The 27,220-nt window shown below is 36.5% G+C and overlaps 1 protein-coding gene and 1 pseudogene across 1 annotated transcript in view; both read left to right on the forward strand.

Moving 5' to 3' along the window:
• The window catches only part of CDH12 (cadherin 12, type 2 (N-cadherin 2)), a 1,158,911-nt gene that overhangs the window by 271,925 nt on the left and 859,766 nt on the right, over positions 1–27,220 (forward strand). The gene's annotated exons all lie outside the window — the stretch shown is intronic.
• On the forward strand, positions 6,543–7,783 carry LOC105505597 (annotated as a pseudogene).

The raw sequence follows: 27,220 nt of genomic DNA on the forward strand, positions 1-27,220 counted from the left end.
AACCCGGGAGGCGGAGCTTGCAGTGAGCCGAGATCCAGCCACTGCACTCCAGCCTGGGTGACAGAGCGAGACTCCGTCTCAAAAAAAAAAAAAAAGCTTTAGGAAACTATGGATGAGTGTACTTTCTTAATAATCTCTATTCCGGATTAAATATCCCCCAGATCTGTGACTTTTATTCTACTTCCGAAATCCCATCTTCATCCTCATGTTCCTTTTTGCTCTGACGTTTGTTTTATATTATCTCTTAAAAGCCACGGCATTCCAAGGCAAATAACCTCTAAATGTGTTGCAAACAGAACATATCTAAATTGATTAAGATGGTTCCCATTAAAGGAGTATATTATTTCATTACCTTATTTTAGCAGATTCACCATAGTTGTTAACTTACCTAGGCATGTGGTCAATAAAAACCTATCAATTTCTAAATTGGTTCTCCTTTCTGTATGTAAATAAGTGAATTTTAAAATATAAATAAAAGATTTTAAATTTGTCTTCTTGGTGGCTGCTAATCACGCCTATTAACAGCATTTTAAAACTTAATTTGACCCATTTTGTGTTTGTTATTTTTCCTAGTTTGAAGTTATCTTCACATCTGATATACATAGTTTCTATGTCTTCACTGGTGTGACTGGTGAACACGTTGCTGACAACTAGGTATAGAACAGTCCTTAAAGATAGCTATAGAGAAATCCTTCTAAGTTGAACACTTTGGTAAGAACCCCTTTTCCATTTACCAAACTCTCAAGATTCTCCTAGAGAGGATGCCATTGGTACTCTGTGTAGATGAGTGCTCTGAAATTTCTGTTACTATTTCTGTGTACCTCTCTGCTTGCTTCAAAGTGCGTTTTTCTCTCTGCTGGCCCAGTTGTTACTCTCCTATGGCAGATGACCCTTTAGCGGCAGGAACTTCATTGCCTGAATAGAGAGCCAGAAACATGTGAGGGTTTATATCAATCCCCCTATAGTGCTGGCCAAAATCCATAACCACATTCAAGAGTACAAATCCCCAACTTCTTTGCTTCTAGTCTGACAAATTCAGGTGATATTTTGACCATCCCATCTTTCATGTGATATTTTGACCATCCCATCTTTCATGAAAACATGATGCAATTACAGTAGCCTTTTTTGAACACAGGTATGCTCAGTAATTCTTTTGTCTAATGTGTGACGTAGTAATTATACTTACAAAGAAATGATATTGATAATTAAGGAAATGCAAATTAAAACATGGCATGGTTTGACAATAATGTTTCTCTCTAATATATAAATTTTAGAAATTGATTATGACAAATAATACTAAAGATGTTGGGCAATGGAGGCTCACATGCACTCCTGTGGGAACAATTTAGGATTACTTGGTAAAGTTGAAGTAATAGATCCCATGCTATCCAGTAATGGAATTACTCATACATTCACCAGGAAGCATATACAAGAAAGTTTACAGCATTACTTTAAGTGGGAGTAAAAAAAGTATAAATGACCAAAATGACCATTAACATAAGAATGGATGAATTAATTTTGACATATTCATAAATGTATTATTGCTGCATATGTCACTGTGGATACATTGCAACATGCAGGTGATGAAAAGAGAGGCAAAAAAAAGCATACATGAAATATTACATCATCTATATTAAGGTGAATTCATATGGTTATAAATAATTTAGGAAAACACACATACAGGATAAAATAATATAGAACATCAACACTGAGCTAATGATGGTGAGGGCATGGTGTTCTTTCGGAGCAATGGGAGGATTTTACAGGATGCTCCCACAGTCTGACATATGAGGGTATTTGATTTGGGGCCAGAGGGTAGACAAATATATTGTTTTTTAATCTTTAATCTGCACATATATACTACCTCTACCCTTACTCTCATAAAATGTGCTGTGAGTTACAATGTTCTCAGAAAGATTATCATCAAAAGATAGGTGAGTTCAGGAGATAAAAGTTCTTGTTAGAACTCTTCCTTTGCCCCTATTTTTTCATAGAAATGTCTTCAGGCTGTAATTTTGTTTTTAAATCAGGATTTGGTAAGGAAAGTAAAAAATGTGGTCAGGCAAAGCAAAGAACCTTAAAAGCTGTGAGGCAAAAGCATAGGTAACATACGAAGGAAAACCTATCAGATTAAGAGCCTGGCTACCTTCACAGGCTGGCATTGAGTGTCTGCAGTTTTTCCAGGTGCATGTGTGAGCTGTCAGTGGATCTTTTATTCTGGGGTCTGGAGGATGGTGGCCCTCTTCTCACAGTTCCACTGGGCAGTGTCCCAGTAGGGACTCTGTATGGGGCACTGACACCACATTTTCCTTCTGCACTGGCCTAACAAGCCTCAAGCCTTGGCAGCTTCCATGTGGTTTTGAGCCTGCCAGTGCAGAAAAGTCACGAATTGAGCTTTGGGAACGTCTGCCTAGATTTAAGAGGATGTATGGAAACCCCTGCAGCAAACTTCTGCCTGGGCGTTCAGACGTTTCCATACATCCTCTGAAATCTTGGCAGAGGTTCCCAAAGCTGCCAAGGCTTGAGGCTTGCACTCTCTGAAGCCACAACCTGAGCTGTAATTGGCCCCCTTCAGTCATGGCTGGAGCTGTTGGGACTCAGGACATTTAGTCTGTAGGCTGCACACAGCACAGGGACCCTGGGTCTGGCCCACAAAACCACTTATTCCTCCTAAGCCTTCAGGCCTGTGATGAGAGGGGCTGCGGTGAAGACCTCTGACATGTTCTGGAGACATTTTCTCCATTGTCTTGGGGATTCATATCCGGCTCCTTGTGACTTATGCAAATTTCTGCAACAGGCTTAAATTTCTCTCCAGGAAATGGGATTTCTTTTACTATTGCATTGTCAGACTGCAAATTTTCTAAAGTTTTATAAAGTCTGGTTATTTGATAAAATCAAATGCCTTTAACAGCACCCAAGTCACCTCTTGATTGCTTTGCTGCTTAGAAATTTATTCCACCTGATATCCTAAATTATCTCTCTCAAGTTCAAAGTCCCACAAATCTCTAGGCCATGAGCAAAATGCCACCAGTCTCTGCTAGAACAGAGCAAGAGCCACATTTGCTCCAGTTTCCAACAACTTCCCTCATTTCCATCTGAGACCACCTCAGCCTGGACTTTATTGTTCATGGGACTATTAACATTTTGGGCAAAACCATTCAACAAGTCTCTAGCAAGTTTCAAACTTTTCCACGTTTTCCTATCTTCTTCTGAGCCCTCTAAACGGTTCCATCCTCTGCCTGTTACCCAGTTCCAAAGTTGTTTCCATGTTTTTGGATATCTTTTCAGCAGCACCCCACTCTACTGGTATTGATTTACTGTATTAGTCCATTTTCATGCTGCTGATAAAGACATAACTGAGACTAGGCAATTGATAAAAGAAAGAGGTTTAATGGACTTACAGTTTCACATGGCTAGGGAAGCCTCACAGGGCAGAAAGCAAGAAGCAAGTCACATCTTACATGGATGGCAGCAAAGAGAACTTGTGCAGAGAAACTCCCCTTTATAAAACCATCAGATCTCATGAGACTTATTCACTATCACAAGAACAGCATGGGAAAGACCTACCCCATGATTCAATTACCTCTCACCAGATTCCTCCCTTAACACATGGGAATTTAAGATGAGATTTGGATGGGGAAACCACCAAACCATATTAATAGGCCATAAAACAAGTCTCAATAAATTTAAGAAAATTGAAATTATATCAAATACTCTCTCAGACCACAGTGGAATAAAATTGCAAATCAACTACAAAAGGAATCCTTGAAACTATGTAAATACATGAAATTCAATAATCTGCTCCTGAGTGATTATCACATCAACAATGAAATCAAGATGAAAATTAATTAAAAATTATTTGAACTGAATGATAATAGTGACCCAACCTATTAAAATCTCTGGGATACAGCAAGAGTGTTGCTAAGAGGAAAGTTCATAGCCTTAAATGCCTATATCAAAAAGTCTGAAAGAACACAAATAGTCTAAGGTCACACTTCAAGGAACGAGAGAAACAAGAACAAACCAAGCCCAAACCTAGCAGAAGAAAAGAAATAACAAAGATCAGAGAAGAACTAAATGAAACTGAAACAAACAGAAATCCAAAAGATGAATGAAACAAAAAGCTGGTTTTTTGAAAAGATACAGAAAATTGATAGAACATTAATGAGATTAACCAAGAAAAGAAGAGAGAAGATCCAAATAAGCTCGATTAAAAATGAAACAGCAGCTATTACAATGCATACCACGGAAATACAAAAGATTTTCAAGGTTACTATGAACACTGTTATGCACATAAACTAGAAAACTTAGTGGAGATGGATAAATTCCTAGAAATATACAACCCTCCTAGATTAAACCAGGAAGAAATAGAAACTCTGAAGAGACCAATAACCAGCAGCAAGATTGAAATGGTAGTGAAAAAAATTGCCAAGAAAGAAAAGTCCAGGACCAGATGGATTCACAGCTGAGTTATCTCAGAAATTCAAAGAATTAGTACCAATTCTGCTGAACCTATTCCAAAGATAGAGAAAGAGGGAATCCTCCCTAAATCATTCCATGAAGCCAGTATCATCCTAATACCAAAACCAAGAAAGGACATAACAACAACAAAACAAACAGCCAGATGGGGCAGCTCATGCCTGTAATCCCAGCAATTTGGGAGGCCGAGGTGGGCGGATCACCTGAGGTCAGGAGTTTGAGACCAGCTTGGACAACATGGTGAAACCCTGTTTCTACAAAAACAGAAAAAAAATTAACCAGGCATGATGATGAGTGTCTGTAATCCCAGCTACTCAGGAGGCTGGGGCGGGAGAATTGCTTGAACCCGGGAGGCGGAGGTTGCAGTGAGCCAAGATTGCACCACTGCACTCCAGCCTGGGTGACAGAGCAAGACTCCGTCTCAAAAAAACAAAAACAAAAACAAAAACAAAAAACAAAAAACTACAGATCAATATCCCTGATGAATATAGATGTAAAAATCCTCAACAAAATATTAACTAACTGAATCAAACATATCATCAAGAAAATCCACCATGAGCAAGTGGTTTTCATACCAGGGATGCAGGGATGGTTTAACATAGGCGAGACAATAAATGTGATACACCACATAAACAGAATTCAAAACAAAAATCACGTGATCAACTTGGGCAAACTATGTATCTGGCAAAGGACTAATATTGAGAATCTACAAGGAACTCAAACAAATCAGGAAGGGTAAAACAAATAATCCTATCAAAAAGTGTGCTAAGGACATGAATAGACAATTGTCAAATGAAGATATACAAACGGCCAACAAACATATGAAAAAATGCTCAAAATCACTAGTGATCAGGGAATTGTAAATAAAAACCACAATGCAATACCACCTTCTGCAAGAATAGCTAAAATGAAAAAATCAAAAAATAGATGTTGTTACGGATGTGGTGAAAAGGGAACACTTTTACACTGCTGGTGGGAATGTAAACTAGTACAATCACTATGGAAAGTAGTATGAAGATTCCTTAAAAAGCTAAAAGGAGATCTACCATTTGATCCAGCAATTCCACTACTGGGTATATACCCAGAGGAAAAGAAGGCATTATATGGAGAAGACACTTGCATACACATGTTTATAGCCATACAATTTGCAATTGCAAAAATATGAAACCAGCCCAAATGCCATCAATCAATAAGTGGATAAAGAAAGCGTGATACATGCGTGCACGCACACACACACACACACACACACACACACACACCAGGGAATACTACTAAGCCATAAAAAGGAATGAAATAATGGCATTTGCAGCAACGTGGATGAAATTGGAAATCATTATTCTAAGTGAAGTAGCTGAGGAATGGCAAACCAGATATGATAATGTTTTCACTTATAACTGGGAGCTAAGCTATGAGAATGCAAAAGCATAAGAATGAAACAATGGTCTCTGGGGACCATTGGGGTGGGAAGTGGGGGAAGGGAGGTGAGAGATAAAAGACTATACATTGGGTGCAGTATACACTGCTCCAGTGATGGGTGGACCAAAATCTCAGAAATCATCATTAAAGAATGTATCCATATAAACAAACACCACCTGTTGCCCAAAAACCTACTGAAACAAAAGTAAAGAAAAAATAAAAAAGGGAGACAAGGAGTGGCCTAGTGTGGCTTTGCTCACTCCATCAGGACCCCCTCCATCGAGCATCAGCTAAACAACAACAGAGTGCTTTATCACTCAGGAATTGGGGACGCCCTAAATGAATCCAACTGCTCCTTTGTGCGCAGCTTTTTAAAGCCTCATAGAACATATCATTATTGGACAATGCCTGGTACATTTAAGCCACCTGAGAGCATGAGAGGTACTTGGAGTGGGTGCAGGATGTCACCTGGAATCACTACTAAATGATTCAGACTTTCCTTACTTCTAAATGTGCTGTTCTTCATTTCAGTATGCCTTTGCACTTCTTATAAATGCAAACAGAGGCCACAATGGAGGGAAAATCATTGGTGATTGGAGGATAGAAGACTGCCTTTCACAAAGGAAAGTCCCTGATTATTGTTTGAAATGCTAAGGAAGTTGCTTCAGAGGAGATTTTTTTCTTATCCCCCCCTTTTTTTTTTTAAGGATTCGTCAAAGCCCGAATTTGTGTCAGACACTTGGAGCTTGTTGGAGAGAATCCTAGTAGTGATATTAATTGCACCAAAGTTTTACAGGGTGATGTAGATGAACTCCAAAAGGTAAAGTTTGAGATGCTAACAGTAAAATTTTTTTAAAGTACCCTCAGTGAACACGTGCCAACTATATAAACATAACCACTGACCATACTTATTCCATCAAGAGACACAAATATATCAATATACCATAGAACCCCTTTGAAAACAAGAGGTGGAGTTTCACACAGCATATTCTATAGCAGTTCATCACAGGATTGAAATGCTTTACAGGCTACTGAGGGCCATCTATATGCCTCAGAATTTCTTTCGCATTCACGTGGACAAAAAATCAGAGGATCCCTTTTTAGCTGGAGTGATGGGCATTGCATTCTGTTTCAGTAAAGTCTTCGTGATGAGCTGATTGGAGACTCTGGTTTATGCATCATGGAGCCAAGTTCAGGCTGACCTCAACTGCATGAAGGACCACTAAGCAATGCCTGCAGGCTGGAAATACTTGGTATAACTTTGTGGTATGGATTTTCCCATGAAATCTAACCTAGAAATTGTCAGGAAGATCAAGTTGTTAATGGGAGAAAACAACCTTGAAATGGAGAGGATGCCATTCAATAAAGGAGAAAGGTGGAAAAAGCAGTATGAGGTTTTTGGAAAACTGACGAACACAGGGAAAGTTAAAATGCTTCCTCCACTTGAAACACTTCTTTGTTCAGGGTGTGCCTATTTTGTGGTCAGCAGGGAGGATGTGGGGTATGTACTACAGAATGAAAAAAATCCAAAAGTTTATGGGGCAGGCACAAGACACACACAGCCTTGATGAGCATCTCTGGGATACCATCCAGAGTATTCCTGAAGTCCCCGGTTCACTCTCCACAAACCATAAGTATGACTTGTCTGACATGCATGCAGTTGCCAGGTTTGTCAAGTGGCAGTACTTGGAGGGTGATGTTTCCAAAGGTGCTCCCTACCCACTGCGATGGGGACCACAATCACTTGGTGTGCATTTTCGGAGCTGGTGACTTGAACTGGATGCTGCACAAGCACCACTTATTTGCCAATAAGCTTGACATTGACATTGACCTCTTTGCCATCCAATGTTTGGATGATCTTCTGAGACATGAGCTTTGGAGATGTTAAAAGATTGACCATTACAGGCAATTTTATGAACAATATGAATCATACACAAAATGTACCCTCATCTGGTTCCTCTTCTTTGTCAGTAAGCATAGGGAAAATGGTATGAGGTCCTATTTGGGGCAGGGACTGTAAGTCTACTTGTCAGAGAAGCTGCATGGTTTCTACAGAGCGTCATTGGCTAAAAAGGTGATATCATGAAATGTTCACCTACAGTTAATACGGGCAGGGATAAAAGTAGCTTTGAGGACAGAGCATGTAGCAAGGCATTCTGGAGAGAGGCGACCAGGTTGGCTGGGGAAAAGGTCAGTGCATGAGGTCAGCCTCTTCAAAGAGCTCAGGGACTTAGCAAAATGAGAAGATTTGACCTGTGCCAAAATTATTTTGAGAATTTTTAATGTGACAATTTTCCCGGTATGAATAAACTTACAGCATCAAATGATCATGAAGATACAATTAATCTGATATATTTGTTGAAATAAAAATGTGATTTTACTCTAAATGATTTTTGTAAATAACCTATTTTCTGCCCTAAGGCTGTGCTGTGTAGTGTGTCTCCTTATATTATCACAGGGAGTTTAAAATGAGTTTGATTTAAAAGCAGTAAAATAAAAAGAATAAAATTAGGTGACCAATCTAACATATATATATAGTCAGAATATTTTCAGTCTCAGTTTCCAACCATGTCACCCAAGTCTAGAATTTTCATCAGAAAAGCAATACAAATAAAGGGATAGATTTCAAAGATATACAAATCATAAATAATAATGAAAACATTTTATAAAGTTATGTTGCCAATTCATCATAATACATACTAGTGAGGGAACTATTCACTATTATCACTATTATTTAGTGAAAGAAATAATATTTTAAGGCTAAAAAGGCACAAAGGTCATTAAATCAGAATAAAATCAATTTCTTTCCAAGTCAAATCAATTGTTGACCTTATAACATCTGATATGTATGAATATATTTATTTTCGTTCTTAAAATTTATTATTAAACTAAACATAGTGTCTCCTAGGGAGGTATTCACAGTAACGTAAGGGAACCAATATTCACTAAACTCCATCTTTTGAATTAGATGGATATCATATCTATAAGTAGCATATAGAGATTGGAACACTTTAGAGATTCCAGTATTTAGAGATTAAGATATTTAGAGATTAGGTTTGAGATTTTAATGTAATGCTAAGCAGCATAGTTTGTAGATGTGATAGAATTCATAGGCCTTTGTTATATCTCTAATTGGCCAAACCAGAGAGAAACAGAATGCATGCTGAGATAAATGTAGTCACTCACAATGCAGTTTCTTGGTTAAATCATTTTATTTAAAAGATACTCACCATGGGAGAAACAAAACTATAATTTTGCTAATTGAACTCTGAACTTAAAATAGAGTAACAGAAGAGAAGAAACAATTCAAGACAGAAATGATCAGATCAAGTTAAATAGCTATTTAATTTCCCTTCTAGAGAAATATATATTCAGGCAATATTTTTACCCCTATTACCCTCCCTTGGCCAAAAAAAAAAAAAAAAGAAGAAGAGGAAAAAGAAGGAAAACAGGAAGGAGAAAACAAGAAACAGCTAAGGTGCTTTGGCGTGTTTCTGAGCACACATGAATCCAGTGACATTAAAAAGGAGATATTCTGATTTCCCTGAAAACAGTGGAAACTAGTACATTTATTATTTCTGCTAAATTTATAGTCAGATTCCCTTTGCTGAGCCTTTGGGCATATTCATAATCTAAAACCATATTCTACAAAAGAGTAATGCTTGTTTTATGAGCAATTACACACAAAACAAATTGCTACAACATAAAAGCAGAATACTTACTCAATTACTAACTTGTCCTAATATGCTAAAAACACCCCCCCCATACACACTTGGTTTAAAATATTAATAGTTCATATCATGGTTTAGGAAAAGATAATACAGGTTTAGATGCAATTTTATACACCTTTTGGAACATGAGCAATTTTAAGATAAAGATGCATAAAAAGAGTCTTGAAGGAAAACATTGATACTCAGAGCTATGACTATTGAAGTCTTTATTCTTAATATTTTAAAATTTTTGCATGATCATTCTTTACTAGGAGTGAATAGAAAGAAACTGGATATAAACCATCCATTTAAAGAGAGATATGTAAAGATAATGAATAATAAGAGTGACAACAACACTTGAAAGACTTCAGCTTTTATAATACCAGGCCAAACAACATACTTTCATCCACTAGTTGGATTACATTAATACATTTAAATGTTTTTAGAGTTATGTCCCTGGTGATGCCTGAACATTTGAAAGTATTTACAGAGGTTAATTTGGGACTACATTAGTGAGGCAATTTTCTAGCTATAATTTGTGTTAGTTGTTCCTTTTAGATAGTGAGGTAATCAGGTTGTCTTTGCAATAAAGAAAATTTTAGATCTTCTTGCAAATTATACACACAGCTACATTCTTTGATGATCACGGTGTAGATGCTTCTGAAAGACAGAAAAGGAAACTTGGAGTAATAACAGTACTCCGATATGTTTCCTGTTATCCGGACATAGTTTTTAACTGTCTAATTTACCTAAATTATCTCATGATGTCACTGTAAATTGAAGATACAATCTCATTCTCACTGTTCCATTAACTGCCTATAATCTTAGAATTTGTTTACACTTTATCTAGTTTCCTTCTGGGCTGCCTCCTCACCTCAGCCTACACATTCTGGAACAGCTTCAGGCTTATTTCTATGATGTAGGAAGTTATTAAAATATGTTAATTTACTTGACTCAGATGACTTTAAATTAAGCCCTTATAATATCCTGCCTTCCAGGCTGTCCACCACTATGTAATACCTGGAACAAGATATTAGGTTGTCAATATTTACAGAAAAAAAGGAAAAGAAGAATGTTATGGCTTTTTCTCATAGCTGCAGTCATATTCACTTATCTGTTCTATAATTTAAATAAAATCAGTAATGGCGAACTTACTGAATGCATCTGTGGCAGGCAACTTCCCATACACTTTGCATGCTCTATGCTTAACCCATTTTTTATAGATGAAGGCTGACTAGTTGAGTAGCTTTTACAATGTCATGGGTCTAATCAAGGACTCAGACCTTGCTGAGTCCCCAAGCTGCCTGTCTCTGGGCCTATGCTTTCAGCTTTTGTAACATGCAGGCTTTTAAATGTTACCACAGGTAGAAAGATGGACAAATGTTCCATGTTTTAATGCCATTTCTCTGCCTTGCAATCTCCTTTGTTTTTTTTTAAATATTAATATCATTTTGTAAATATGATTCTAGGGAAATATGGGTAAAGGCTTGGATTTATTCCTTTGAGAAATGTGGAGTGATAATAGTTTTGAAGAAGTAAGGTTTCGTAAATCAAACTCTGCTAGAGTATGGAGAAAAAGATTGAAAAACATCTTTCCCTTGGCACAAATGATCTTCACCTTTTCTCTACCCCCAATTCTCACTTCCAGTATCTCTCTCCCTTTCAGTTATCAGTTCTCTCCCCACTGAACTACTTTCTGTTTCCCTAAGATGCATGGACCATCATCTCCTTGGAGATCTACACAGGATTTTCTTTTCTGCCCTCCCCAATAGCATACCTGCAACTCTCTTGGCTATGTGGCCTTCAGGATTTTGCTTAAAGGCAATTTCCTCTGATTCTAGTTCTTTCAGTGTTAAGGCTGGGTTGAAGATCCTGCTTAGTGCTCAAAACTCTGTGGAACATACTGTACAGTAATTGCCTTTTAACTTGCCTATTTATCTCTATATGTATTTAAGGGCACTGGATACCTCTTATTCATCTCAATTTGTGATGTGCTATTCAAAATATCAAATGGTGTTAGGACAGGCATTTGTGGTTCCAATACCAACATGAAGGTTGCCTCTTTTCCCCTTCCACCTTCCATGGTCTTTGCCTCTCTGGACAGGGTAAGGTTTGGGAAGTATGTGTGGAGTGGCTCTGTGGATTGTGAGAAAGGTGCCAGAGGTGATGTTCAGAAGCCAGGTAGTGGGAACTTTAAAGCAGGACTACACATGGCCATCATGCAACCAGAAAGTCTCCAGACTTCAGCACTGAATGAAGCAGGGTTCAAGATCCCACTGTTGTAACAGGCATTAACTTTTAAGTTAATAAATATCATAAGGACACAGAAGATTCCCAGGGAACAGAAAGTGAGATGGGGGCCTTGGGGGCGTCTGGGCAGTAGTTGTTTACCAAATCTAAAGAAGTATTTCATGCCAGGCCTGGTGGCTCACGTGGTGGTCATGTCCAGCACTTTGAGAGGCCGAGGTGGGAAGTTCACGTAAGCCCAGGAATTTGAGACCAGCCTGTAGAAATCGTGCCTTGATAAAAAACAAAAATAAGGCTGGGCGCAGTGGCTCACACCTGTAATCTCAGCACTTTGGGAGGCTGAGGTGGGCAGATCACTTGAGGTCAGGAGTTCGAGACCAGCCTGGCCAGCATGGTGAAACTCTGTCTCTACTAAAAATACAAAAATTAGCTGGGTGTGGTGGCCCATGCCTGTAATCCCATCTACTTGGAAGGCTGAGGCATGAGAATTCCTTGAACCCAGGAGGCAGAGGTTGCAGTGATCTGAGATCACGACACTGCACTCCAGCCTGGGTGATAGAGTGAGACTCTGTCTCAAATAAATAAATAAATAAATGGAAGAATTAGCCAGCCATTATGGCACATGCCTCTGGTCTCACCCACTTGGGAGGCTGATGTGGAAGGATCACTTGAGCCCAGGAGATCGAGGCTGCAGAGAGCCACGGTCACACCACTACACTCAGCTTGGGTGACTGAGTGGGAACCTGTCTCAAAAAAAAAAAAAAAAAATTTAAAACACAACCGCATAGCAATTTTTCTTATATCCCCACTTGGGAGGCTGATGTGGAAGGATCACTTGAGCCCAGGAGATCGAGGCTGCAGAGAGCCACGGTCACACCACTACACTCAGCTTGGGTGACTGAGTGGGAACCTGTCTCAAAAAAAAAAAAAAAAAAATTTAAAACCACAACCGCATAGCAATTTTTCTTATATCCTCAGTCCAGAGTACACAAAAGGCGATCAGCTTTATGAAAGGATGGAAAAGTGATTAAAATTATGGAGAAATATAATAAGGGGTGGGGAAGGGGGATATATTTATTTTACCCAATTCCAAGAAATACAGGAATAAAAAGTGGCTGCATCAAGTGCTTAAGCACATAGTCCACACAAGCACACCACACACCAGATGAGGGCTCCATTTCTACCTCCTTGCATTCATGTAAAGCATTGTTGTTAATGTCATGAAATCCTATTCTCTTTCTACCTTCTGTCCTAGATAGAGCTTGGCAGCATTTCACTCACTATGAATGAATATGAAATTTTCTTCAGAATTTTACAGATGCAGAAACCAAAATTTAGGTTGAATTTTACCTGAAGCAAATATATATAAAATCAAGTGTGCATTGAGTGCTTTTCTCTGTGGTTGAAAACACACTTTCACATATTGGGAATGTGAAGAATCCTTGGGTGTTAGAATGCTCATCTTTGATAACATAATAAATATCACAAAGTACACTCATTCTAAGGCACGTGTTCCTGGCCTATCAAATGCTATCAGGTATGGAATCACTTCAAGTATAGTCATGGAAACCTACAATGTGATTCCATGACTATACCTGACAGCATTTGAGTTAATCGGAAGAGAAAGGACAGTTCAAGTGAGTCTCCCGCAGGCAAGCGTAGGAACCTAAGATAGAGGTTTTTTAAGGAAAAATCTGGGAACACATATAATAGAAATCCATCCTATGGAATCTGAGAAAGATAGTTTATCAATATTGAGTCATTAATTTATTACATAATTAAGAAAGCCTACTATGTGTGAAGGTACAGATTAACAAGATTGGTAGGTTGCTGATTCCATGAAGTCTACCTTTTAAAACATTGTAGCATAGTGCTAAACAGATAAATGGCACAGTATAAGGGAGTGTTGTGTTACGTGAAGGCATGTATGGAAAAAAATAAAGGAATAGATGAATGAATGCTGAAACTGAAGAGGTTGATGAATGTGAGATAAGAAGTTTAAGAAATACTCTCAATAGGTCAGCAGTTTGAGACCAGCCTGATCAACACGGTGAAACCCTGTTTCACTACTAAACATTTTTGTATTTCTCTACTAAAAATACAAAAATCAGCCAGGTGTGGTGGTGCGTGCCTGTAATCCCAGCTGCTTGGGAGGCTGAGACAGGAGAACCGCTTGAACCCAGGAGGCGGAGGTTGCAGTGAGGTGAGATCACGCCACTGCACTCCAGCCTCGGAAACAGAGCGAGACTCCATCTCAAAAAAAAAAAGAAAAAAAAGAAAAGTATCTATAAAAAAGAGTTAAGGTAAAGTTTATAAGGAATGTGTCAAATATTGCATAAGAGACCCCAGCAAATAAGTCTTTCGCACTCCAAGAAGAGTAAGTGTTCAACACAATTTAGTGTGACACTTCATTGGAAGGAAGCTAGTTCCTTCCAGAGGTAAACTCTGTTTGTTTCAGCAGGTTAGAGGGGACATACGTGTGTCTTATAGTCTATATTGGTCTATATTGATCCTCTGCAGTCAAATATATCAAGTTCATATTGTAGATTTCTGGGAGAGGAGACATAATCTCCAAAATCAAGAAGCTTATCTAATACTTTGTTAACCAAATATCTTAAGAAATAATCATAAAAAATGTAAGAAAAAAAATACATGTCATACAGCATATGCAATATTCAATAGTATATTTAAAAGATTAATAGAATTTTACCACTAAGATGGACCTAAATAATTGAAACTAAAATTTTAATTTTAGATGTGATTGCTTTCTTTTAGAAAGGCAATTAGAGTTAATACATACCTATCTCCCCCAACATGCTAAATAATTCTGCTTGTTACTCTTTTCTTTTCTTTTTTTTTTTTGCTTTTAAACATTTATTTTACATTTTATGGATCTGAACAATAGTTTTACACAAATATTGCTCAATAAACTATAATGCAATTAATTTATTCAAAATGGGGAAGTCTTCTTAAAAACTGAACTCACAATACTCAAGTTTTACCTTAAAACTGAGAAAGTCTGAAAGCCTGAAAAGTTAGATTTTTGAAAATGAGATGGATATAATTTACGTTTATAAATTCGCTGAGTAATAAGACGAAAATGTTGCAAAAATTTGTCAAATGTTCTAAGGATAACTCCAACTTTTGTATAGAGGAGCAACAAAAACAAGTTTAGGTGACTCATATAGGAATATTTACCTGCTTGTTAGCACAAGTTCCTCAAGTACTGCTACAAATTTAAAGAATTTTGCACATCAGCAAAATGGGACATTTATTGAATCTTGGAGAGGGATGTTCTGCATTCAGGCAAAATAAACATTGCAGTTTTGAGCTATTTTCATTACTCAATTTTTTAAAATACAAAGCATTTCAGTTTCCCAAACTATGTGGAATCACTTGAGGGTGGCATAAAATAGATTAATGCTTGCTGACATCTGAAGGATGTAAAACAGTTGTTCCACCTGCTGTGTCTCTGAGAGATGAATGAGGGCAACCTTTAGATCTACTTCTATATTTGTCTAAAGGTGCTTTTAATAGATCACCCAATAAAATATAGAACTATTTATACTTTTGTTCTTTCAGAATAAGTGATGTAAAGAATTCATATAGAAATCAGATAACAAGAAGAAAACTGTTAAGTGTTAGCTCTTTCAGTATTCAACCAAAAGACAGGTTTTTTTGTCATATGTTAATATAGAAACAGAATTGATGTTAACGTGAGACTTCTAGAAATCCAAGTTCCCAAGCTTTGCTTTTTAGACAGTTTTAAAATGAGTTCAGAGTGAAGATTTGAAAATCTTGTTACTGTCTGAAAAAAAAAGTTAATACTGAGGGAAAAGAAATTAGAGGAGAAAGGAGCCCTACATATGAAAATTACCTTCCACTAACTGCTTTTGTGAAAGAAATAAGTAATTTCTTTGTATTTAAGTAATGAAGAGAGACAGCCTTTGATACAATTAACAATTACTGGTAAATTTCTATCAAATGAACATTCACAGATGAAAAATATTGACCCACTAGTAGTCAATACTAAAAATACTAAAAAGAATTTAATATTAAATTTTAAGGAAAAAAATTAAGGCATTTTTATTCCTTCACATTATCAGTAACTTTCAGCAACTTTATTTTGTACAGTTAGTTGAAATCTTAGGACAAGGTAAGATCTCATACAACATTTTTTTGAGTTAGCTCCTCTGAGAAATGAGCCATGTTTACTTGTAAAGACTCAAGTACAAACAAACCTTATTTTATTGCACTTTGGAGATATTGTGTTGTTTTTACAAATTGAAGGTTTGTGGCGACCCTACATTGAGTAATTCTATCAGCGCCATTTTTCCAACAGTGTATGCTTACTTTATGTCTCTGTGTCACATTTTGGTAATTCTTGCAATATTTCAAACTTTTAAAATATGATCATATATGTTATAGTGATTTCTGTTCAGTGATTTTTGATGTTACTGTTGTAATAGTTTTGTGGTGCCATGAACCATGCCCATGGCATGGCAAACTTAATCGATAAATGTTGTGTGTTCCGATAGCCCCCACCACATGGCTTTTCCCCCGTTTCTCTTCCTCTTCCTGGGTCTTCCTATTCCCTGAGACATAACAACACTGACATTAGGTCAATTAATAACCCTACAGTAATCTCTAAGTGTTCAAGTCAAAGTAAGAGTTGCATGTCTCTCACTTTAAATGAAAAGTTAGAAATGATTGCCAGGCATGGTGACTCATGCCTGTAATCCCAGCACTTTGGTAGGCCGAGGTGGGCGGATCACCTGAGGTCAGGAGTTCGAGACCAGCCTGACCAACATGGAGAAACCCCCGTCTCTACTAAAAATACAAAATTAGCCAGGCATGGTGTCAGGAGGCTGAGGCAGGAGAATCGCTTTAACCTAGGAGGCAGAGGTTGTGGTGAGCCGAGATCATGCCATTGTGCTCCAGCCTGGGCAAAAGAGTAAAACTCTGTCTCAAAAAAAAAAAAAAAAGTTAGAGATGATTAAGCTTAGTGAGGAAGGCATGGCAAAAGTTGAGACAGACTGAAAGTTACATCTCTTGTACCAGTTAGCCAAGTTGCAAATGCAAAGGAAAAGCTCTTGGAGGAAATTAAAAGTACTACTGCAGTGAATACACAAAGGTTAATAAAGCCTTATTGTTGATATGGAGAAAGTTTGAGTGGTTTGGATAGATCAAAGCAGCCAAAACATACCCCTGCATGTAACCCTAATCCAGAGATAGGCTCTACCGCTCCAATTCTTTGAAGGCTGAGAGAAGGCAGAAGCTGCAGAAGAAACGTTTAAAACTAACAGTTTGGCTTATAAAATTTAAGAAAAGAAGCCATCTCTGTAACACAAAAGTGAAAAGTGAAGCAGCAAGTGCCGTGTAGAAGCTGCAGCAAATTTTCCAGAAGATACAGCAAGACAATTGATGAAGGCGGCTGCACTAAACACTAGATTTTCAAGGCAGATGAAACAGTCTTAAAAAGGAAGAAGATATCATCTAGGATTTGCTTAGCTAGAAAGAAGCCAATTCCTAGCTTCGAAATTTCGAAGGACAGACTGACTTTTATTAGGAGCTAAAATAGCTGCTGACTTTAAGTTGAAGCCAATGCTCATTTATCATTTCAAATATCATAGGACCCTTAAGAATTATGCTAAATCTACTCTGAGTAAGCTCTATAAATGGAAACTAAGCCTGGGTGGTAGCCACATCTGTTTACAGCATGGTTTACTGAGTATGTTAAGCCTACTGTTGAGACCTACTATCTATAAATATTTTTTCAAAATATTACTGCTCATTGACAATGCATTTGGTCACCCAAGAGCTCTGAGGGAGATATACGCAGAGATTAATGCTATTTTTATACCTGTGAATATAACATCCTTTCTGTAGCACATGGATAAAGGAGAAATTTTGACTTTCAAATATTATGATTTAAGAAATACATTTCATGGCCAGGCACGGTGGCTCACGCCTGTAATCCCAGCACTTTGGGAGGCTAAGGCGGGTGGATCACTTGAGATCAGGAGTTCAAGACCAGACTTACCAACATGGTGAAACCTAGTAAAAATACAAAAATTAGCCTGGTATGGTGGTTGGCACCTGTAATCCCAGCTGCTCGGGAGGCTGAGGCAGGAGAATTGCTTGAATCTGGGAGGCGAAGGTTGCAGTGAGCAGAGATCACTCCACTGCACTCCAGCCTGGGCATCGCAGCGAGACTCAGTCTCAAAAAATAAATAAAGTAATTTAAAAAAATACATTTCATAAGATTACACCTGCTGCTATAGATACTAATCCCTCTGATGGATCTCAGCATAGTAATTGAAAAACCTTTGGAAAGGATTCACCATTGTAGATGTCATTGAGAATATTTGTGATTGATGGGAGGAAGTAAAATATCAACCTTAACACAAGTTTGGAAGAAGTTGATTCCAACCCTCCTCGATGACTTAGAAGGGTTCAAGACTTTAGTAAAGGAAGTAACTGCAAGTAAGGTAGATATAACAACAGCAACAACAAAAAACTAGAATTAGAAATGGAGCCTGAAGATTGGACTGAATTGCTATAACTCACGGTAAAACTTTAATGGATGAGGAGTTGCTTCTTAATGGATGATCTAATAAAGTGGTTTCTGGAAATGAAATCTACTCCTGGTAAGATGCTGTAAACATTGTGAAATGACCACAAAGAATTTAGAATATGTTATAAACTTAGTTGATAGAGCAGTATCAGGATTTGAGGTGTATGAGACCATTCTTGTGTTGCTGTAAAGAAATACCTGGGACTGGGTAACTTACAGTGAAAAGAGGTTTAAGTGGCTCATGGTTCTGCAGGCTGTACAGGAAGCATGGCATCAGCATTTGCTCAGCTTCTGGGGAGGCCTCAAGAAATTTTTACTCGTGGCAGAAGGTGAGGCAAGAGCAAGCATGTCACATGGTGAAAGCAGGAGTGAAAGCGAGTGGTGGTGTGGGGTGCCACACACTTAAACAATCAGATCTCAAGAATACTTACTATTGCAAGAACATCACCAAGCCATGAGGGATCCACCCCCATCACCCAAACACTTCCCATCAGGCTCTGCCTTCAACACTGAGAACTAGATTTCAACATGAGATTTGGGGAGGGACATATGTCCAAACTCTATCAGAGAGGATTGACTCCAATTTTGAAAGAAGTTCTTCTGTGGATCAAATGGTATTGAACAGTTTTGTATGCTACAGAGAAATTTTAGTGAAAGAAAGAGTCGACGGATGTGACAAACTGTATTGTTGTCTTATTTTAAGAAATTTCCACAGCCACAACAACCTTTAGCAACCAACACCCTGGTCAGCAGCCATCCACATCGAGAGAAGACCCTCTAATAGCAAGAAGATTACCACTCGCTGAAAGCTCAAATAAGCATTAGTATTTTTTAGCCGTAAATAATTTTTAATTAAGGTATGTGCATTTTTTAGTCATAATACCACTGCACATTTAAAAGACTAATATAAACATAACTTTAATATACCCTAGGAAACCAAAACAATTGTGTGGCTCACTTCATTGTGATATTTCCTTTATTCTTATGGTCTGGATCCAAACCCACAATGTCTCCAAGGTATGTCTGTATTTATTATTTAGTCATTTTTGTGTACCAAGACCCAGTGTTCTCTTGCCATTTATTCATTTTTTAAAAAACTGTTTTTAAAGTAGTTGTCTTTAAAATTTAACATATCATTCTGTTGCCTACATCACTTAAGAGTTATTGAATTTGGGCGCAGATACATTTGCTATTTAACAGATAAAATTAAATGCTATGTCGAATTGTTATTTCTTACAAGGATTTGAAGTAACTGTAGCTGAAGTCTAAATACATAGGAGCATCAAGTGCAGATGTAGAATTAGTATCTCATTCTGTCCTCATTCTTTTTCTACATATATATCAACCCCAACATGCTCATTTATTTATTTTAAATGATCATATACATTTTATAAGCACTGAACCAGACATGCAAATGAGAGATTGAGTCTCAGATAAATACAGTAAGTTCTCTTTGCATCTTATGTTGCTCATCTTATGCTCTGGCCTTATACTCCCATTAGTGTAGAATTTCAGGTATTCTAATGCCTAAAAGAATTTATGCAGGTTTCAGACTCATTACAGTCTAGAATAAAATCCAGTTCTTAGGTTTTCTTTTCCAGTGCTTTAATAATAAGCCAAAGTCTTCTATATGAAGCTATTTAACAATTACATATAAAATTACATAGAAATCAAATATCTTGCTAAATTGTGTGTGTTGTAAACACTGAAGAAGTTACGCAGTGATAGTGAATATTGAGGAATGAGGAACTGTTGCTCCCATAAGATTAACACAGGTACACAGTGGTATTGACCAGGGCAAGAGTAAGTCAAAATATGCTATATGGACAGGTGTGTTAAGTGTTTTAGCTGTATGTCAAGTGTGCTGATCCTACATCTACATCTGTCCAAATATACACAAATATTTACCAGTCACCATTTGCCATTCAATAGCTAATCCAAATCATGGCGAGTAGGATGTACTCAATCAATGCCACCGAAGTAAATTTAGTCACATTCCACCTCTGCTCTTTTAAAGAGGAAAATATAAAGCTTTGTTTTACAGTAATTCAGTTTGCCTTTGATTATTATAACAAAAGAGACTAAAGTGGAGCAGAAAAAAATTACTGTCTTTACACAAAGCACCGTTTTGTCAAATAATTTTCTAGGCCTTGAGAAATAACAGATATGCTGTTACAAATTGCCGTAAACTACATGTGATTCTTGAAAGATATGAGAAAACTGGAAAGTAATGATTAAATATAATAGGTTTCCTTATACCCTGACATTGAGAGATGAGACCTGATGAGGGAAAGATAGCCATGCCCCTCAGGCTTCCTTAAAGCAGGTAACATTGCTTTGAAAATCTTACGAGATAGTATTTCTAGTTTTAGGATTTCCAGTGTGAGTTTCCAGGTTAATTGTGACTTGCATTAAATGGTGCCTCTTTAGCATCTTTTATAGATAATGCTTGAAAGTGGATCTAATAGAATGTGGCCGACTCCAAACCTTGGGATAATGGTGCCAGCTGAGGCATATTCAGGAAGTTATTTTGATACATGGCTGCTATAAGTAGCTTGAACATGACTATTCTTCAATAATATGGCAAGTATATTAAAACATCCTAGAAGTTACGTTATAAGAATAGTTAGGGCATAGGATCATACTTCCTAGATGGAGTAACTCTTTTGCAATCACTTCACTTAGTGCCTTAGTCACCTCTCATTTGTTGTGACATAGCTTATTTATTTGTCCCAAAACCAAACGGGTACTGTTGTAGGAGTATTTTCAGAAGCCTCTCTTACTTACAAAATCTCTATAGAATGTAGAGCACATGACTGAATGTTATGCATTTGAATGTCACCTGTGAAGGTGTTATGTTATGAAAAACAGCAACTGTGGCACTGAGACATAGAGATCCACAGTATCATCCTATTTAGTAATGCTGTTATTGTTTTCCTAGTTTTGGGTCTAAATTGGTGATTACTTTAACATTATGAGTGACATGTAAATACCTCATAATGTACTAAGTCGGGACCCAATTCTGGAAACTAACTAGCTCCTTTTGCTTCTCAATAAACCAAGGACAACAAAAGCAAAAACTGAGAAGAAAGATTCTAGGAAGATTCATTCATTGTTTATGCCAATCACAGCCAAGTGCATGCTACAAAATAACTAATTAAAAGACACATAGTGGCTGGGCCTGGTGGCTCATACCTGTAATCCCAGCACTTTGGTGGATCACCTGAGGTCAGGAGTTCAAGATCAGCCTGGCCAACATGGTGAAACTACATCTTTACTAAAAATACAAACAATTTATCTGGGCATGGTGGTGCATGCCTGTAATCTCAGCTACTCAGGAGGCTGAAGCAGGAGAATCCCTAGAATCTGGGAGATGCAGCCTACAGTAAGTAGAGATTGTGTCACTGCACTCCAGCCTCAGTGACAGAGTGAGACTCCATCTCAAAAAAACAAAAAAGGGGGGGCACATAGTGACTTTGTACAAGAGTCTCAGGTATTTACTTTAATATGTATGCCTGGTGACAGGCCCTTATGATATATTCTTTTGTGTGTTTTTTTAAATACCAAGTCATTCATCTAGTCTTAAATTTGAATGGCATCTAGAACATACTTCAGACATCAATTCACTCAGTTCACAAATAGGGAAATTATACAGGCTAATAAGTTGTTTTAAATGGCGGAAATTTAGAAATTGGCTTCCATGGTGGCTCAGATCCAAGATCTCATCTTTTCTTTGTGTATTTCATATTGTTTAAGCTGTATTACTTCTTCTTATGGCTTCATCGAATTTTGTCATTTTTTGTATGCTGATGAAAAATAAAATGTAATTTTAAATACATATAAAATAACAAAAATGTTAGTTTCAGAATCACCGAAGATATGGAATCAGTGTAGAAAAATGTAGGAGACTACAGATCACAGCAAACTCTGTGAAATGCCCTCCTTTTTGTTGCCATCTGCCTGTCATTGACATGGCTTTTACTGTCTCTGAGGCACTGAATCAATACGTTGTCATATTGAGTGATAATATTACACGTAAATACCTCCAAGAGGATTTTGCATGCAATAATGACTCTTTGTGACTTCTCTTTCTTCTCTTTCTTTTCCAAAGCAGAGAAAGGTTGCATACGTTGGGCAGCAAATGATTACATATAATTTATGTTTTCGAGAACAGCTAATTCCTGACCTACAATTCAGCATTACAGGAAATGACTTAATTTAAAAAATGTATAAATATAGAGACAGTTCATTTTCAAAGATATTTTTAACATTTCTTGTTGAAAATGTCTGCTATAGGAGAAAAGAGAACCCTATTACCTTGTTGGTGGGAATGTGAGTTAGTATAGCCATTATGGAGAAGAGTATGGAGATTCTTCAAAAACTAAACCTAGAACTATCATATGAACCAGCAATCCTACTGCTAGGTGTATACTGAAAAGAAAGGAAACCAAAGCCAGGCGTGGTAGCTCACACCTATAATCCTAGAACATTGGGAGGCAGGGGCAGGCGGATCACAAGGTCAAGAGATCGAGACCATCTTGGCCAACATGGTGAAACCCCATCTCTACTAATAATACAAAAATCAGCTGGGCATGGTGGCACGCACCTGTAGTCCCAGCTACTGGGGAGGCTGAAGCAGGACAATCGCTTAAACTGGGGAGGTGGAGGTTGCAGTGAGCCGAGATTTCTCCACTGCACTTCAGCCAGGTGACAGAGTGAGACCCTGTCTCAAAAAACAAAAACAAAAAACAAACAAAAAACGGAAATCAGTATATCTGATTTTGATAACTTCTTCTCTTGATGATATCTGCATTCCGATGTTTCTTGCAGCACTATTCACTATAGCCAAGATTCAGAAGCTACTTAAATGTCCATGATTAAAAGAATAGATGAATGCATTTTACATAAGAATGCATAAAGAACACACAAGTGAAACAAAGTTAAATACAACAAACCAAAAGAAAATAAATGCATTATATAAAGAATTTAAAAGGTATCTAGAATATTTAGATCTATGTAAGTAATAGAAAAACAAGTCAAAAATCAAAATAACAAACCAATAAGAAAAATGAACAAAGGTATAAGCAAGAAAATCACTAAGTAAAAAATTTAAAAGAAAGAAAATATTTTCAGGCACACACAAGAAAAGGAAATGCAAATTGAAATATTACAATTATTGCAAATGAGATAAGAGCAATAATCATGTTTGGTAATATCAAATATTAACAATGTGGTGGGAAAGTGGACACTCTCAAAATGAACTGGCAGCAATGAATATTCATAAGTCACATTGGACGGCAACTTGATTGCATTTGTTGATATATAAAGTACACTTGATCAAAGGCCACTTCCTAGTTCATAGGATAGAGAAATAGTTACACAGATATTCTACATGTTCAGCCAAGTTAGCACTCCAAAATAGATTGCAGGTAAGAATGTGAGTTGCAGTAAAGTATGTACAATATGACGCCATTTACTGAAAGCTAATGAAGAATTCAGAACTATATTTTTATAAGACAATAATGCAAAATGATCATCAGTAAAATTATCAGCAAATTGATAGCTTCTAGAGAATGGAGTGAATGGATGTTGGGAGTTAGAATAAACAGAATTGGTTGTGTTTTTTAAGGCTATAGATTCATCTTTCATTTATATAATTGATATGGTTTGGCTCTGTGTCTCCAATAAAATCTCCTCTTGTAGCTCTCATAATTCCCATGTGTTGTGGGAGGGACCCAGTGGGAGATGATTGAGTCATGGGATCAGGTCTTTCCTGTGCTGGACTCATGATAGTGAATGGGTTTCACAAGATCTGATGGTTTTAACAACGGGAGTTTCTCTGCACAAGCCCTCTCTTTTCCTGCCATCCACATAAGATGTTACTTGCTCCTCTTTGCCTTACACTGTGATTGTGGGGCCTCCCCAGCCATGTGGAAAAGTGAGTCCAGTGAACCTCTTTTATAACTTGTCCAGTCTTGGGTATGTCTTTATCAGCAACATGAAAACAGACTAATACAATATTTAAATGAAATAAGACAATATCCATGAAAAAGAATAAAAGTAATAAGGAAATAGAATTTCTAGAATATGGGAGAGTGGTAAATTTTAGATTAAACTGTGAGTGTATATTCTATCCCATTCTAGATTAAACTGTGAGTGTATATTCTATCCCATTCTATGAGTGAGGTAACCTACAGAATGGGAGAAAATATTTGCAGACTACCTACTCAACAGGAGATTAACAACCTGAATATATAAGAAGCTCAAACAACTCAATAGGAAAAATGCAATTGGAGTTTTAAAATGGGCAAAAGATCTGCATAGACATTTCTCAAAAGAATTCATAAAAATGTCAAACAGATATTTGAAAAATTATTCAAAATCGCTGATCATCAGAGAAACGCAATCAAAAAGACAATGAGATTTTATCTCATCTCAGTTTAAATAACTTTTATCAAAACGACAGGTAAATACAGGCACTAGCTAGGATGTGAGAGAACACATATTCTTTTGTAGTAGACCAATTTTACCATCCTGACCCCAATATGCCTCTGTTCCTTGATTCCACCTGCTAGATTTATTTGAGCTTAGGTTTTCCTCCTATTATTTTGAAGAAAAAAATTTACACATATATATATAAATATATCAATACATAAGTTTATACATCAAATATATATGTATTTGCATATATAAATATTTAAATGTTATATTCAAATAAAATATATAAATATATTTAGATACATAATTAAATACATAAATGTAGATGCTGATATCTGTATATAGTTATATATTTAAATATATAAATTTAATTTAAATTTATAAAAATATATAGATTATATATAATCTCTAAGAGATCACTTATGAGATTTCTCAAATGATTTCATAACATAATGGATTATAAAATAATTATCTTCTATGTTCTGTTTTGTCTTTCTTCCAAGGTCAAGTTTTTTGTTTGCATATGTTAACATTTTGTGGTGTTCTTTCATTAGGCATTCACATTAAGGATGAAGGACTTCATAACTGACTCATCTTCCTTCTGTCGATAAAGTAAAAATGTTTTATTCTTTGATTTGTTTTTTTCTGCCTATTTTCATAAGAAAAAAAATCCCTTCCAGTTTTCAATTTCAAGATAGCTGGCAACCTCCCATTTTCTTTTCTGATATGGGCTTCGCTTTTGTAGAAAATCCATGTATTTATTTTATTGGTTATTAGGAGAAACAAAGGCAAATGCTTTTTAGACAAGAAGTGGAGATTGCCCATGCCAATTTCATTTTGTGTTTTTTAAAATTCCTAGCACTTTTGTTTTTCCATTATAATCTCTATGTACATTTAAATTACATTGACAAAAACATTTTTATATGCTGTATATTCTTATAATTTAAATTGTAGAACACTGTATTTCCTTAATTATCTTCAATAAGATTAATCCATGCATCATTCATCCACAAAAAGTTTCTGTTTAATAGATACTTAATATTTGTCATTCATGAGAGTATATACCAGAATTAAAGGATGAATCAGGCCCAGTTTTACCAGAGCTAACACAGTTGTAATTCTTATGAAATACTTGACAGACTGCTAACTTGAAATTTTGCACTCTCTATGCAATTTAGAGATCCTACATTCCAGATTCTATTTAGCTCCCTCTTGACTTCAGTTTCCTCTGGCAAAAATTGCTGCCCTCATCTTTCTATATAACTCACTAAACACAAAGTTGAAAGTGAATTTTGCCTGAATGTATTAGATAGCTTTCATATTCTGGGAAACCTCATTTGTAATGTGAAATCCTCCCCGGGCCAAAGATAGGATGAAGAAATAGATCCGATTCCCTTAGGTGGAAAGAAAAAAATACAGATTTTATTGTCTTTTTAGAGATCTAATTCTGCCTTTAATCGGAATTTGTTTTAATTATAATTATTTTAAATTAAATTATAATGAATTATAATCAATTGTCAGGTTAGAATTTTCACCACTTACCTGATGGAAGGAAAATGGAATATTTGAATAGTAAGGATTGTGCCTATATATGGGTAAGGGCAAAACTTTTTTTAATTGAGTGGCCTTTGTCTAAATTATTTATTATATTTATCCCACTTAGTCCAATTATAACACTGTCTTATGCCATTTGAAAGTTGAATGTCTCTAAATATGACAGGTTTACTGAAGTCACTTTGAAACTCAAGAACATTGTAGAAAATATTGACAAAACAATATTGTTCAAAACCTTTATTTTTCAACTAAAACTGCCCAGGAATTGAAAGTAAATATGCTTTAATTGATTTCATGTTGTCTCCGTTTTTAAATGTAAAAGAGTGATTTGTGGTGTGGCAAAGAGCAAAATATAGTGTTACCACCTTTTTGTCTCTCTCTGTAACAGAATATTAAGTAGTCCCACCTTCTGTGCTCTAGGTTGAAGACTATCAGTTGTGCACAAAACAGCATTCTACTCTAGTAAGCATACAATTCATCTTGCTTTTGTTAAACTAAAGAAAGCAATTTTCTGATCCTTAGAAGTTTCACGGTGTTGTATAAGATGTAGCGATATACAACTTGTTAAGGCATATTAATATAAAACAAATTAAATACCTTTGTAAGGCGGTGAGTCCAAAATTTGACGATCTATGCAGTACATCTCATCCTTTTCTCAGCCTCTTTAAGACAATTCTTGGTGGACATGACTTTTTTATTACCTTTATTTTTTGTAAAATTTTAAATATTGCAAATATTTAGCAATTTGAATATCTTCTTAGGTAATTTAAAAATTGCAATACCTTTTTGCTGTTAATAT

Source organism: Colobus angolensis, unplaced genomic scaffold, assembly GCF_000951035.1.
Source record: "Colobus angolensis palliatus isolate OR3802 unplaced genomic scaffold, Cang.pa_1.0 Scaffold127, whole genome shotgun sequence".
Classification (NCBI taxonomy): domain Eukaryota; kingdom Metazoa; phylum Chordata; class Mammalia; order Primates; family Cercopithecidae; genus Colobus; species Colobus angolensis.